The sequence below is a fragment of the Cynocephalus volans genome, unplaced genomic scaffold, assembly GCF_027409185.1.
Source record: "Cynocephalus volans isolate mCynVol1 unplaced genomic scaffold, mCynVol1.pri scaffold_198, whole genome shotgun sequence".
Classification (NCBI taxonomy): domain Eukaryota; kingdom Metazoa; phylum Chordata; class Mammalia; order Dermoptera; family Cynocephalidae; genus Cynocephalus; species Cynocephalus volans.
In genome coordinates this window covers 159842-170911 of record NW_026902448.1, presented here as the reverse complement: position 1 = coordinate 170911, position 11070 = coordinate 159842, and positions in this window count along the sequence as shown.

The window sequence follows — 11070 nt, the reverse complement described above, 5'->3', positions numbered from 1 at the left end:
CAACTGCAACCCCCAGTCCTGGACAGGCTCAGGAAGCGGCTATCTGGAAAGAGTGGGAGGGGTCCAGGAGGCCAGCCCCCAGGTGATACATACGTTTACACAACAGTGACGGCGAGCCACTGGAAGTCTTTTCCAGCTGTACTGCGCTGTAATTGTGGTCGCTTGCTCAGGACAGCATGCTGCTTTCACAAGTTGTCTCCTTCCTGAGGGATTTGCTCCTAGAAAAAGCCACCACCGCCTTCTTCACTGTGCCTTCTTCTTCTTCTTTTTCTTTTTTTTCCTGGAGCTTGTCTCTTCTGCAGAGAAGAGCTTTTAACACCTCCCTGGATAGTCAGTAAAACCCCAAGCATTAAGAAGGCCAGAAAATACACGTCCACTTCATTTCACTGAAAAAGAAAGGTCATGATCCTATCCCTTCTTTGGGTCATCCACCCTGAGTCTGCACACCACATTTGCTCAGCAGCAGTCTGGCTACCCTTGCACATCCAGCAAACCCTTAGCACTCCTTCCTCTTATTCAGGATTCCAACTTTTTGAGCGACAAGAAGATCCCTGACACAGAGGGATCCTTGCTGAGGTATGAGAGCAGTGACACAGGATGCAAGAAGAGCACAAATGATGTTTCTTTATCCTCTGCCAAGCCCAGGGCACGCTTGGTGCTGCCATTCTCCTCCTGGGTGCAGCAGCAAACGCTTCTTCGTCAGTTCTATGATCCAACACTGCCGCCCTTAAAAATTAAGTCACCTCAAAAGTTACATAAGTATTTGAAAATACTCAAGAAAACTCTCCAAACACTGCTAGTTACACTTTGCTTGTCATAAATGGAACATCAATCTGAGCCCCAGGACAGGCCAGAGACAAGAACCTGTGATTTCCAGCCAGGCCTGAATTCTCCCCAAATTCCACAGAGTACCAAAACAGGACAATCTTGGCAGGAGCCAAGGGCAGCCTCCTCTACCCTGAAGCAGGCCATGCCTGGAGTCCTTGGCATGAACCGAGGGCAGCATCTCCTGCCTGGAAGCAGTCATGAAGCACACCGAAACACCACTTCCACGTGGGTGGGCCACTGTTGCTTTGCCTCCCACAGATCTGTCCCCCCTTTTCCCCTGGGTGATGGAGCTGCCAAAGATTCCTCAAAGCCCATCTCTTTTGAGCAGTGAGAAGCCCCGGGCTTCTCTTCCTGCATTTATTCTCCAGACCAAGAAGTTACAGGAAGAGACATAGGTGGGGTTTTGAACATAGGTTCAGTTTTACAAGTTTTGCAATAGAAGCTGGTAACATTCAGTCAAAACAAGTCAGATGACACTCTGTTAGGCAATTAAGTGATCCACTATAACAAAGCCTTGATTTACCCGAAATTCCTTTTCCCTCTAGCAGCTTTTTAGTAACGTTGCCTATCAATTAGTCACTTGTCTGTCTTAGAATCAGCAGCCTTGCTGTGTTATGATTCTTTTCCTGCAACAGAGACTCGATGCCCGGGGGTTAAAATTCCTGTCCTTTGCAAGGTCAATATTTGAAACTGCAAGGCTTTTGGTGACTAAAGTCACCTATTACCCAAGAGCAGTAATAGGAAATTAATGTAATACATTAAAAAAGGTAATTGCCTTCCTTAACCACGAAGATGGCATTTTATAAAATTAGCTGCTTCTCTTAAAAGGCAACCTTCATTATCCTTTACCTACTCTTTAAAGACTATACAAACAGGAATAAGTAAATTATGGATAAAATGTTCTATAACTGGGAGAACTCAACGGCCAGTTGCCCACAGCTTACCTGCTGGTGTCCTGTGACACATATTGAAGCCTCCGTTGTACTTTGAGGAAAAATGTTCCAAACATGCCCAAAGTTCTACCCAGCAGCCGCCCCGGGAACCTGCATGCACTTCTGTCCCACTGCGAGTGGCAACCACATCGGCGGTGCTGGACTCGGGTCAGCCCTGCTGGAATGGCAGTGAAAGAGAAACTCATGTTTCAGCACAGCTAAGACGTAAACGTGCAAGTGCAATTTTTAGTGAACAGTGTCGCGTATAAATTTACAGGCGGCCAAGGGATAACTCTGTGACCAAAGGAAAACAAAACCTATTCTAGAAAAACAGCAGCTCTGCCTTTCAGGGATGAGACAACCCTGCAAGCTGCTGAGCTCTCTGCTGGTCACCGGTGATGTCATCCCGGTAGCACTGACCCCGTCGCCGCCAGAGGTGCCTCACCCAGTCCCCTCCCATCTGTCCGCTGGACTGGAGGGGCGCCATTCTGTCCACACAGCTTCCTTGAGCACCTGCACCCTTGGGGCCTGCTTGTTGGGAGGAAAGCTGTCACCCGCGGCAGCTGGCTTAAACCTTAGCAGCAGGAGGAACAGCTGCCCGTGGCCAGGCCACTGCCCCAGATGAAACTGTTGCTGCCGGGCCTGGCCATCTCTTCCCAACGCAAATAAGTTGTTTGGGGTTCAGCAGACTCTAGAATGAAGCGGGCCCCTTGGGCACAGGGAGCAACAGCACATCCTAGTGGGCTAATTTCCCCAAAGCTTGAAACTAGGTGTCTTGTCTCACTCCAAGGATGGCTGTGGCACTACAGCATCGCTGGACGCTGGGTGGCAGTAGAGGGCCTCACAGAAACCAGGCACAGACAATCTGGCCTCCAGCAAAGGAATGATGCTAATGCGTTCCTCTGGGTAGAATTTGCACAATAACCCACATGGAAGTCGCAGCAGGACAGGGATGAAAACTATGGGGCAAGAGGTCAAGTCTGCACAATCCCAACCAACCCCACAGATGCCCATGTCCAGTAACCGCACACACTGGATGGCTCCCCACAGGCAAAGGAACAGGTGAGACACACCCCTTCTCTGTACCTGGTGACAGATTCAGGGAAGTCAGGCTCCAGGCCCTCTCTCACTCCCACCGTGTCCTGAATCCTCACCATCAGCTACAGCTGCAAGGACTGTTTCTCTTCTGTGAACCTGCAAGCTAAGGGTCTGAAGCGACACAGTGGAGAAAGCATGCGAGGAAATTCTGCTCTACTTTTCCACCTCAGTGAGGCACGTGCACAATGTAGTTTCCCATCTCAACTGTTGCTTCGCTGTCAAGATTTCTTTTGGTGTGAGAGACCAAGGTGTCGGTAGCAAAAGAAAATGTTTTGCTTTTGCTCCCCTCAGTATGCTTCAACATTTCCAAGTGAATTTCACGTCACAAGGGGAGATGGGGATTGCCCTCAACTGGAATGTGGGTCACCTCCCAGCTGTGTGGTGATGTGTCTGGGGCCAAGGCCAGAGCTGCTGCTTTTCCAGATTTTCCAAGCCAGAAACAAGCACTGTTCACTTTAATAAGGTTAAGTTTAAACCGACATCCTTTTTTGGTGCCTAAACTGTTGACTACATACCCCAGCAAGACAGAAGCGTGTGAAAGCCGTCCATTCACACTCCCCTTCTCCCAGACGGTCACATGCGCATATCCCCAGAGCTGAAGGCACTGTGCAAAGCACGGTGCAGTATATGCGGCCAGTAACCGTGTGTTCTTCTCACTGAACACTTCCAGGGTTGCATCAAGTAAAAGTTGCCTCAACTTTCACTGAAGTAGATAAAAGCTGCAAAAACCCTTACTGATTTCCTAAGTTTACTTCTCTAAGTCCCAAAAGCTAAGACTATAACTACGTTAGCGTTCATGTATGACAAACAAATATTAAATAGTTTACACCTTTATACCAATTTATCTGTAGCTCGTGCAGGTCCAATTGGACCTGGCAGACATCTACAGAACATTTCATGCAACAACTAGAGAATACACATTTTTTCTCATCGGCACATGGAACATTCTCCAGGATAGACCACATGTTAGGTCACAAAACAGGTTTCAGCAAATTTTTCAAAGCTGACATCATTCCTAGTATCTTTTCTGACCACAATTTGACTAGCACTGGAAATCAATTACAAGCGAATTTCTGGAAACTACTCCAGTGCATGAAAACTGAACAACAGGCTCCCGAATGACCTATGGGTCCAAGAAGAAATTAAAAAGGAAATCAAAAACGTTCTTGAAACTAATGAAAAAAGATGCATCCTACCAAAACCTGTGGGATACTGTAAAAGCAACAGCGACGAGGCAATATATTGCAATACATGCTCACATCAAAAGGATGGAGAAACTTCACGTAAATGACCGAACTGTACACCTCAAAGAACCACCACCACCACAACAATGCAATCATAAAAGTACTAGAGAGAAAGAAATAATTAACATCAGGGCAGAGTTCAATGAAATGGAGACCCCCAAAACGATACAAAGGATCAGCGAAACACAAAGTTGTTTTTTGAGAAGATAAATAAAATAGACAAACCATTAGCTTTGCCCACTCTCACCACACTCATTCAACATAGTATTGAAAGCCCTAACCAGAGCAATCAAGCAAGACAAAGAAATAAAGGGCATTCAGATTGGGAAGGACAAAGTCAAGTTGTCCCTGTTTGCACATGATGCGATCTTATAGATAGAAAACCTAAAGGCTACCAGAACGCCCTTACGGCTGACTAACAATTTTAATAATTTTGCGGGGTACAAAATCAACACCCACAGATCAGGAGCATTTTTATACTCCGATAATGAACTGGCAGAAAAAGAAATCAAGAAAGCAAGCCCATTTACAATAGTCACCCCCAAGATAAAATACCTAGGAACCAATTGAACCAAGGAGGTTAATGCAGATCTCTACAATGAGAACTACCAAACACCAGTGAGAGAAATTAAAGAGCACCCCAAAATAGTGGAATGACATACCAGGCTCTGGTACGGGAAGAATTAACATCGTGAAAATGTCCTTTCTACCCATAGCAGTCTACAAATTCAACGCAATCTCCGTCAAAATAGCAACAACTTTCTTCACAGAAATAGAAAAAGCAGTGCTAACATTCATATGGAATACGAAAAGATCCTGAATAGCCAAAGCAATTTTGAGCTTAAAAGCACCCCAAAAACAGAAAGGCTGGAGGTATAACACCACCCAATTTCAAATTCTATGACAAGGCTCAAAACAGCATGGTGATGGCATAGAAACAGACACTCAGATCAATGGAACAGGATAGAAAACCCAGGAATAATCAATTTGCCTACTTACAGCCAACCGATTTTTGACAAAGCAAACCAGAACATACGCTGTGGAAAAGACAGCCTCTTCAGGAAATAAACGGTGCCCGCAAAATTGGACAATCCACATGCAGAAGAATGAAACTGGACCAGCATCTCACCATATGCCAAAATCGACTCGAAATGGATTAAAGACCAGAATATAAGACCCCAAACCATTACATGACTGAAGGAAAACAGAGGGGAAACACTCCAGGAAGTAGGTGGGGGCAAAGGCTTTATGAATAAGACCCGAAAACCCACAAGCAACAATATAAAAACTAAACAAATGAGCTAATGTCAAACTAAGAAGCTTCCACACAGCAAAGGAAACAATCAACAGAGCAGAAAGGCACCCTAAAAAAAGGGAGAAAATATGTGTAAACTATACGTCTGCCAAGGGCTTAATATCCAGAACATACCAAGAACTCAAACAGCTGTACAGTATGAAAACAAGTAATCCGATTTAAAACTGGGCAAACGAGATGAATAGACATTTTTCAAAGACATACAAATGGCCAACGGTACACGAAAAAATGCTCAGCATCACTAGTCATCAGAGAAATGCAAATCAAAACCACATTGAGATATCATGTCAACCCAGATAGACTGGCCATTGTTAAAAAGACCATTAATAAGAAATGCTACTGAGGATATGAGGAAAGGAGAACTCTTCTCCAATGTTGGTGGGACTGTAAATTAGCACAGCCACTATGGAAAACAGTAAAGAAGTTTCCTCCAATACAGATAGTACTACCATATGATCCAGCAGTTCCACTACTGGGTATATATCCAAAGAAATGGAAATCATATGGAAGGGACACCTGCACTCCCATGTTCACTGCAGCTTTACTTACAATAGCCAAAATATAGAACCAACCTCAGTGCCCTTCGACAGATGACTGGATAAAAAAAATGTGATACACGTACACCATGGAATAATACTCAGTGATAAAGAAAAAGAATGAAATTCTGCCATCGGTAACAACCTGGATGAGTCTGGAGAAAATTATGTTGTGTGAAATAAGCCAGACAAGGGAAGATAAATATCACATGCTCTCACTTATAACTAGGTAGAAAGGAAGGAAGGAAGGAAGGAAGGAAGGAAGGAAGGAAGGAAGGAAGGAAGGAAGGAAGGAAGCAAAGGACTACAACAGTTCCTTGAACTTTCAGAAGGACAGAAGAAACCAATGGTTACTAGAGATGAGGGGATGGACGGAGGGAGGGAGTTGGGGGCGTGATGGGTCAGGCAAAGGGCATAAAGAAAAATCATGATTTGTAATAATGAATATGCTAATAAAAATAATTTAAAAAGTAAGACACTTTAAAACACAAAAAGAATGCCATTATTGACATTCCAGAAAATTCCAGCTATGTGGATAACATTAAAAACCAGCTGTCAAGCTAAATCCTTTATCAGTACAAATTTTGATATTTCTTCAAATTGGGAGGAGAATGTTGGTTTCGATGTACAATGTCTGGTCACTCCCAGCCTCATCTATTTGTCACTGACGACCCTGGGACAGACGGGAAAAAAAAAAAAAAAACGGTTTCTGCAACTTTTAAAATACAGACACGCCCTCCACCACCAACTTTCAATTTCTACAAAACGTCCTTGGGTTCTAGTATTCTTGCACATGTTTGTTCTCTTACAGGAAATTTGCTCCTTAGGATTTCACTGCAATGTGCTTCTGGATCCCATGCCATGATTTATCTCTGAGGACCCCTGTTCCCCTGGATCCATTTCACCCCGTGCCTGGCCACCTGTGTGGCACACACACATAGGAGCAGGAGGACAAGGCTTTGAGATGGGGAACCCGCACAAGCAATTATCTGGGTTTAGGTCTGCAGGTTATTAAGGTTTTCCGTTTCAACTTCCACAGCTAGAACGAAAGTGTAGAAATCTGTTTTCTAGTTAAAATCTGTTCACATCCCAAGTGTTTTTTAAGTTACTTAACAAGCCTTTGGTAGTCCGAAATACCGGGAAGTGTGCCTGTAACTAGAAACACCAGAAACTTCCATTTCAAAATTGTCATAAACCAGGGATACTTTAGAAAAACCTTTTCAGCCCACTTCGTGCCTTGAGTAATGGTGGGTAAACAGTGGAAACCAAGAGAGGCAACATGGAAGCAAACGGATATAAAAGCACAAGGGAGACATCATGCTCTTGGGGAGAACTAAAATGCAAATTGTGTCTGTAAACGAAAGAAATTATACAGAAATCCCAGAAAAACAATTGACTGAAAATCAGACGAACGATCCCATGTTCATCTCATCACCTTGAGAACACGAAGGATACTTTTGTACAGGCAGCACACCTCCTTAAAGCAGCAGCAGAGTGCTTCGTGCACAGCAAGGCCTAGTTCACTGAGCAGCTGGACCTGTGCCCACACCCAGAGGGCAGCACCAGCCACGTGGGTGCAGAGGAGGTTGTCCCGGTGAACTCCACAAGCGGCAGCAACGCTCGGCTCTACGCCACAGGACTTCTGACAACGGACACAGTCGCACAGACTGCAAGTGGACCCCACATCAGCCTCAAGACCTCCCCCACCCGAAAACATCTCCACAGCCAGCCAGGGAGGCAAAGGAAGGGTCTTCATGGCGTGCAGAGTTACAATGAATCTGTGTTCACGCTGCCCCCTCCCACTGTACCCGTCGAGACCCAGACGATGTGCCCTGCTACCACAAAGTCGAAGAGATGTTTGATGGGGGCAGAGCGGAAGAGGCACATTGAATTTGGATCATTTTACCCATGACCCTTCTCTCCTCCCAACCCTCTTTGCGAAAGATGACATTTCTGGGGAAACAGAAGGTGATCAGAAGCAAGTAGCTCAAATGTATGTCCCTTGTAAATTTCGGATATCCATCAATTTCAATTTTGAGATGTAGAGAAGTGCTGGGAAGTTTAATTGGCCGTATCAGTGTCAGTGAAGAGCTGATGGAAGAAGTGCGAAAGGCCAAAGGAGAAAACCCATGAGTAGAGAAATTAGCCTTCGGCTAATCTTATCTTCTCTGCTTCCATATATCCCTGTGCGTCCTCAAAAGTTGAGTGAGGTAGGAGATGATAATATTGAGATTAGGGCAAATTATTTCCCCATCTTTTCCTTTCTCCAATGCACAGTCTCCTCAACCCGCACACTTGGAGTCTCAGGGTCAGCTCTCCAATACTGGTCGACACAGAGGAAAACCAACTGAACCAAAACGAATCCACCGAATTATCTCTGCTGTGCTTATTTATACCTTCCCGGGTTTTCTTTCCTTTACTGTTAAGTGCCTATAATCAACTTCAATCATTTTAGCAGAGTACTAAAGAGTGACTGCTCCCAACCCCTTCAGATAGGTGATGCTTATGTTTACATCTGCTTATCAGCTCTGTCAAAATGCTGTTTCGTGGAGGTGCTGTAATTTGATGAACACATGAGACATGCTATTTGCTAGCAAGAAATTCTCAGCTCAAACAAGCTAAGGTGTATGGAGATTCAGTATAACAGTAATTGGTTAACTCAGTTTACTTGGGACTCCATTTCTTAGGTCTTGGGCTGTTTACATAACCAAAAGGAGTGTGTGTGTGTGTGTGTGTGTGTGTGTGTGTGTGTGTGTGTGTGTGTGTGTGTGTGTACCACACTTGACCTAGCACCTACCTGCACAAGTACCCCCCTGCCAAGTGATGTGTTTAAAGGCCAACAAAAAGGAAAACACAGAACACATTTATAATCCTGAAAATCTAGGGCTACTTAACCTTTTTGCTGCTTAAGTTTAAAGGCAAAAAATGTACTATGAGCAGCATAAATAAGAACTCATTTGAGCATAGTTTTATAATAGATAAAATGTACCTGATGGGTCTAATTCAAATTTCTAAAATCTAACTGTGCCGCATTAGTCTGAGATACAAGATCTAAAGCTGCATGATCTAATCTGAGAATTTACGGACCTGTTTGAAATACCTTCATTTGATTAATTTGAAATGGAGGCCAGGGTATGACCTCTAACAGTCTGATCTTTAATAACCGCTCAAGAGATGAGGCAGGAAGTCAGTCGCGCTTAGAATTCTATGCACTTTCCTCTAGTGAGCACACCCTGCGGTTCCACGCGTGCAAGCACACCCCTCGCTCACTGCGGGATCTACAGAGCAGCTGTAATGCCCTTCAAAACTCAAATGAGTGTTATGTGGGTGTGCGGTATAGGGGTAGGACATGAAAAAACTCCCACCTGTCCAGTCCGAGAGAAATTTAACTCCTGAGAAGCACACCTTAGTTGAACATCAGATGCAACACTAATTTGCAGAGGTTCCCACAACATAGGAACAAAAGGGCTGACGTTATGTGTTGATAGCAGATCGTGTGTGAAAACTAAAGTTTTATACGGGGCTGTACGAAGACTAACTGAGGTCTGGAAAATGAGGAATTTTAAATGCTGGACAGTCTCTATACTCAGATTCCGCTGAAGACAATGCAAATACTTATAAGAGCCTGATAATAAAAACAGATTAAAAAACTTAATCATCAAGGTGAAGCATTTAGTAATGAGGTTTGTACAGCTTTTCGGAAAACACTGACTGGAAGTCCCAACCGGCTAGAGGTAGGCCAGTGTCAGGAGGCATCCCGGACATGGGCATTAGCTTCCAGCACTGATGGTGCAGCCAGTGTCGATGATAAGAATTAAAACACAACTGCAACCCCCAGTCCTGGACAGGCTCAGGAAGCGGCTATCTGGAAAGAGTGGGAGGGGTCCAGGAGGCCAGCCCCCAGGTGATACATACGTTTGCACAACAGTGACGGCGAGCCACTGGAAGTCTTTTCCAGCTGTACTGCGCTGTAATTGTGGTCGCTTGCTCAGGACAGCATGCTGCTTTCACAAGTTGTCTCCTTCCTGAGGGATTTGCTCCTAGAAAAAGCCACCACCGCCTTCTTCACTGTGCCTTCTTCTTCTTCTTTTTCTTTTTTTTCCTGGAGCTTGTCTCTTCTGCAGAGAAGAGCTTTTAACACCTCCCTGGATAGTCAGTAAAACCCCAAGCATTAAGAAGGCCAGAAAATACACGTCCACTTCATTTCACTGAAAAAGAAAGGTCATGATCCTATCCCTTCTTTGGGTCATCCACCCTGAGTCTGCACACCACATTTGCTCAGCAGCAGTCTGGCTACCCTTGCACATCCAGCAAACCCTTAGCACTCCTTCCTCTTATTCAGGATTCCAACTTTTTGAGCGACAAGAAGATCCCTGACACAGAGGGATCCTTGCTGAGGTATGAGAGCAGTGACACAGGATGCAAGAAGAGCACAAATGATGTTTCTTTATCCTCTGCCAAGCCCAGGGCACGCTTGGTGCTGCCATTCTCCTCCTGGGTGCAGCAGCAAACGCTTCTTCGTCAGTTCTATGATCCAACACTGCCGCCCTTAAAAATTAAGTCACCTCAAAAGTTACATAAGTATTTGAAAATACTCAAGAAAACTCTCCAAACACTGCTAGTTACACTTTGCTTGTCATAAATGGAACATCAATCTGAGCCCCAGGACAGGCCAGAGACAAGAACCTGTGATTTCCAGCCAGGCCTGAATTCTCCCCAAATTCCACAGAGTACCAAAACAGGACAATCTTGGCAGGAGCCAAGGGCAGCCTCCTCTACCCTGAAGCAGGCCATGCCTGGAGTCCTTGGCATGAACCGAGGGCAGCATCTCCTGCCTGGAAGCAGTCATGAAGCACACCGAAACACCACTTCCACGTGGGTGGGCCACTGTTGCTTTGCCTCCCACAGATCTGTCCCCCCTTTTCCCCTGGGTGATGGAGCTGCCAAAGATTCCTCAAAGCCCATCTCTTTTGAGCAGTGAGAAGCCCCGGGCTTCTCTTCCTGCATTTATTCTCCAGACCAAGAAGTTACAGGAAGAGACATAGGTGGGGTTTTGAACATAGGTTCAGTTTTACAAGTTTTGCAATAGAAGCTGGTAACATTCAGTCAAAACAAGT